Below are 6,000 nucleotides of genomic sequence, written 5' to 3'. Positions count from 1 at the left end.
TTTGCTGTAGGATGAATCATTTACAAGAGATTGTTTCCACAAAGCCCACGTAGAGCCATCTGCAGATTCACAAAGAAAAGTCAATACAGGGGAACAATCAATATCATTGTGAAATCAGTGAAAGTGCTATGAAAATGTTGACATGAGGAACAAACCTGAATCTGTTTGCTGATTTCTGTCTTTTTTTGATGTGGACCGTGCACAGCCGTGTATATGCAGCCTAGGTCAAGGTTTTTCCTTTCAGTTCAGTGCTTTCATTTTAGTTTTAGTTTCTAATAGAATTCAGTTAACATTGAACAACATCTCTGAGCTTTCATCAGCTCCATTGAGCATGCTCTGAATCAAATTGACATTCTCTCAACAGAGAAGAGTCATCAAGAAGGCAGAAGAAAGAGAGAGGTCGTAAATTGCGCCGGTTCCTGCTCACCGGACTTGCCACTGTGGGTGGAGGAACAGTAATTGGTGAGTCTAAATGCCTTGGGCGTATGTTTTAAGCTACATTGGTCTCACCAAGGTGAATGTCAGTGAAAAGTCAATAAAACATGCATAAAGCCTGTTTGTTTGTTTGTAAAAATTCATTTAAGAAAATTAAGACTTTCTTGCTTTTTTTTAAGATTTGTATTTTTTTGTAATTCATTTAAGAAAATTAAGACTTTCTTGCTTTTTTTTAAGATTTGTATTTTTTTAAGACATTGAAAACCTTGACTGTAATAGTATTTGGAGTTTATTTTATTTATATTATTATTTATATTTTAAATATTTAATTACTGTAATTTCAGGATATTTGTGATTTTAATTACTATTTTAATTTAATATATACCATAAAGGTCCTACTGTAAGATATTGTATTCATTACTTTTCCATTATGTATTAAAAATACTTTCATATAGTTTTTAGATTATTGCACACCAAGTATATTTATTATTGTTTTATGATTTTGGCATACAGCTCATGAAAACCCAAAATTCCTGTCTCAACAAAATTAGCATATTTTCGACCAATAAAAGAAAAGTGTTTTTAATACAAAAAAAAGTCAACCTTCAAATAATTATGTTCAGTTATTCAATACTTGGTCGGAATCCTTTTGCAGAAATGATGCATGCGGCGTGGCATGGGCAATCAGCCTGTGGCCCTGTTTATGGAGGCCCAGGATGCTTCGATATTTGTGGGTCTTTCTCTATTATTATCCCATTATTCTCTATGGGGTTAGTCAGTAGTTATTTATTTAATATATATATTTGGCACTGTGAGCATTATCGTGCTGAAAAACACATCTTCATCACACACAGCAGATGGAAGCATGAAGTGCTCCAAAACACTAGCTGCATTGACCCTGCCCCTTGCACACATGGCACCCCACCATACGTACTTGTATATATTTTTGGCATTTCCTTCTCTCCCCAGTCTTCCTCCAGACTCTAAATGAATGTATCATCCGAAAAAAGTACTTTGGACCACTATATAATGGTCAAAAGCACATGGCATGGAATTACTCATGCTTCCGCAGGTCCCCCAAAATTCACATATCCACAATCTTTCCTCAGGGTCCGGTCACCTCTTTTTTGGCAGCGTTTTTATGCCACACTTGTGTCCACTGAGGTGTGGGAAACAGTGAAATTTGTGTGTGTCTTACTCCCTCTCGCTTAGGGTGTCAATGATATATGTACATATCTTAATGATTTCAACCAGGCTGGGAGTTTTTAAAAGCCTCAGGAATCTTTTGCAGGTGTTTAGAGTTAATTAGTTGATTCAGATGTAGGTTAAACGTTTAGAGAAACTTTTTTTATTTTTTTGGATGCAATGAGCTGTATGCCAAAATCAATTTGACAGACCTGAACTACTGCAATGAATCTAAATATGAAAAAATTTTTTCTAACAATGAATTTTCACAATATGCTATTGTATACAAAAAATGCACACAATTATAAGTATCTGTATCTGTATATATTGATAATTGAAAATTAATGAAATCAAATTAATGTAAATATTTAAATTGAACTTTTGTGTGTCATGTGTATTTAAATTTGCTATATATATCTCTATTTGGATTTATTTGCACTGTAATAAAAAAATTGTATGAAATTTATAAATTTGACTGAATTTTTTATTGTAAAAAATTATTATAATTATTTTATTTTATATTTTATAATGGATTTTTGCATTATTTATTTATTGATTTTTCAAGATTATAATGCAAGTGATGCTATGTAAGGTTCCTTATGGATTATTGCAGTATTTATTTATTGCATTTACAGTCCTTTAGTGCATTGTTATGTGTGCTGGTGTTTTATAAAAGCCTGCTTTCAGAGCACATCGTCAGCTGCCATTCAAAGTGAATTGAGCTCAAGGTTATTGAAGTTGCTCAGTGTTTCTTCAAATGCAGTTTATATGTGCTCCTGCCTCTCTTTTTTTCTGTTTGCAGATCAAGTTTCTGTGTCCTCTCTATGTTTATGTTCACTTATTTTATATGTATGAGGATACCTGAAGGTATATTTACTCATTTTACTCAGGCTATAAAATGAACAAGCGTGTCAGCGCTATAGAAGAGGTTGAGTTGCTTCCGTTTCTTTCTTATCTCACTATCCGTGATGATATTACCATCAAAACAGCACTTTTCAGTTGCTGTTATGTGTATTGATATGTTTACTATTATGTTACTTCTAAACATATATTGTTTATTAATTATTAAAGGAATAGTTCACCCAGAAAAAAAATATTTGCTGAATATGTACTCACTCTCAGGCCGTCCAAAATGTAGATGAGTTTGTTTCTTCATCAGAGCAGATTTGGAGAAATGTAGCATTCCATCACTTGCTCACCAATGGATCCTCTGCAGTGAATGGGTGCCGTCAGAATGAGAGTCTAAACAGCTGATATAAACATCAGAATAATCCACAAGTAATCCACACCAGTCCAGTCCATCAGTTAACTTCTTGTGAATCGAAAAGCTGCATGTTTGTAAGAAACAAATCCATCGTTAAGAAGTTTTAACTTAAAAGTGATATAATGGTCCTGAACCACAACACTCCAAATCTGTTCTTCTGATGAAGAAACAAACATTTTACATCTACATTTTGGATGGCCTGAGGGTGAGTACATATTCAGCAAATGTTCTTTGTAGGGTGACCTATTCCTTTAATGTAATAAACCCAAAGTACCCAAGAAATATAGTTGACACTCAGGTTCAGACTGACTTGCCCATCATAGGTTCGTTTCAGGCTCCCTGGTCCAGTGTAGGAGTGTGTGCGAGCAGTACTGTCTGAAATGGGAGTCGTGTTATTTATTGGACCTGGGCTCTATTCTGGACTCATTATGGGACGGGCTTGTTAGTGTTGTGGCTCAGGAGGCCCTCAGATACACAGTGCTCTCAGGTACATCTGCTTTACTATGCTAATGCTGTTAAGCTATAAAAAGATAGAAGTACTGGTTCGAGGATTTAAAAGTCTCTTGTGCTTTATCTTATGTAAGTGTTGAACAGTGCAGTCATAGTTATTCACTTAATCTTAAATCTAGTCTAAATTGGGCCATTTCTGACAGTCCTCTCAGCAGGGATGTGTCGAATACAGAATAAGTGTCTCTAATTGTTGAGCTGGAGTTTGTTTAATTTATTCACGCGTGTTATAATGAATGATGATCCAGTGCTGGAATTTTTCATGTTTTGCTGAGTGGCTGTTTGCAGTTTTAATCAGCGGCAGCATTGTCTCCCACGCAGCTTCAGAAGCGCAGATCAGTCTTTTCTCTAGCTCACGATCTATTTTAACAGAATCACAAAACAAAACAAATCTATCTATCTATCTATCTATCTATCTATCTATCTATCTATCTATGTGTGTATGTGTGTGTATAAATACATTTGCATATTTAATATTGAGTTTTTTTCATGTTCGCTATTTATGGAAAAGTTTAAACTGTATTTGAAAACAGCATTACAATAGAAAATAAAACAGCTCATATTGAATTTTGTTTGTCCATTAACACTTTATTTTAGGATCTCTTAACTAGTTGCTTATTAGCATGTATTTTATTAGCATATTAGCCATTTATTAGTACTAATTAAACATATATTAATGCCTTTCATTCTACTTATCCTACTTCCCTAATACCTAACCTTAACAACTACCTTACTAACTATTAAGCAGCAAATTAGGAATTTATTGAGGGAAAAGTAGTGAATAAGTGTTCCCTATTCTGAAGTGTTACCATTTGTCCTGCTGAGCAACATATTACTTAATTTTTCTGACCCTATTTAATACCCTTTTGGAAAGTGCCTTAAATGCACTTTATTAATTGTAGCATCATGAAAGTAGATTTTAATTGTCACGCATTGCTTTAAGGTGTCCAGTATAACCACATTGCTCTCTCTTTTGTCTGTGTTCAGGCATAGTAACGGCTCTGACATGCCCTGCGTCTCTGCTGGCTGTGGCCAGTGTGATCACAACCCCTGGGGAGTGTGCCTGAGCCGATCAGCAGAGGTGGGAAAACACCTCACCCAGGTGCTCCAGAGTCAAGCCGAGTCATGCAAGACATCGACTTCTTCAAGAGTCTCCTCAGTCTTTGACAATTTCAGTTCAATGTGGCTTGAAATGACTCATTCGAAAAATGTCACAGGTCAAAAAGACAAGCTCGAAAGACAGTGTCTGTGGATCATACTTGAGGAGAAGGCCCTCTGGCCCAAACTGAGCAAAAATATGCAATTTGAATCAGTTGATGATATTTATATGGCCAACGATGAAATCCCAATTTTCATTACAGATTAATTACATAAAATGCATATGAATATCAATTGTCACTATGTATCTTTCAATAAAAGGTCTTGGTAAGATGATATTTAAATGTTTCATTTTCAAAGCAATGTAGTTTCAAAACATATAATGCAATCCAGTACAATGATAATTGAAAAATGATTTTAACATGATTTTTCAGAAAATTAAGAAAGAACAATTAAGTAAACCTCAGCTGCTTCAGTTCAGTAAATGTTCATCACACTTTTACAGTTTTAGGCCTTTTATTTGTTTTAAAAAGTACAAACTATCAATCAGATGACAGATGAAGACATGTTTTCAGCAAAGTTTTGATCATGTTGATCATTTAAAGGCCTTATTACATATTAAACATGATACATTTGGGGGTAATTATCTATGTAATATTAACCCAGAATATTCCTTTCAACTGTGAGTATAATTATCTTCTTTCTCTCTGCAGGGAAAGTGGCCTGTCAATCTAACTGGCTTTAGCCTTGGAGCTCATGTCATCTACTTCTGCCTAGAAGAGCTCGCTAATGATCAAGGTACACTTTTTATTCATTTTAATGAGTCGCTGATAATGAGGGAACATCCTTTTGTCTATAAGACCTCATGTCTCAAGAAGTGTCCACATGAGAGAGCTGGACATGGCCAAATTTCCTGCAAGCTAGATTGAGTCATGTTCTCTTTGTCATCGTAATGAGAGATGGAATCTGAGAGGTGTGAGACTGCAAATGAGAATCTGATCGCACAGAGCCAATTGAAGGACTTTTGTCTCTTATTATCGGCAGGTAGTGAAGATGCGGTGTTGCTGGGGGCCCCTGAGGACGGATCGGAGAAAGCATGGCAGGGACTGTCCAGGGTAGTGGCTGGGAAGATTGTTAATGGATATTGCAAGACACTTTTAATATTACTCCTACTAAGGGTCAAGGGTTATGTTCAAAGCCCTTTACAGTTAATTTAACTCTTTCTTTTTTCTGTTTTACACTACTGTTCAAACTTTTGGGTCCAGTAATATTTCTTTAAAATATTTTTGGAAGAAGTCTTTTATGCTCAGTAAAACAGTAATATTGTGAAATTATATTAAAGTGTTTTCTATTTGAATATATTTTCAATTGTAATGTATTCCTGTGATGCAAAGCTGAATTTTCATCATCATTACTCCAGTCTTCAATCAAATTTAAATTACACATTTATGGAATTACATTTTTGGCCACCGGATCAAGAATTAGAATTGACAATTTATTCATTTATTAAA

This window comes from Cyprinus carpio, chromosome A23 (assembly GCF_018340385.1).
Source record: "Cyprinus carpio isolate SPL01 chromosome A23, ASM1834038v1, whole genome shotgun sequence".
In the NCBI taxonomy this organism is placed as follows: Eukaryota; Metazoa; Chordata; class Actinopteri; order Cypriniformes; family Cyprinidae; genus Cyprinus; species Cyprinus carpio.
This window is presented reverse-complemented; position numbering follows the sequence as displayed.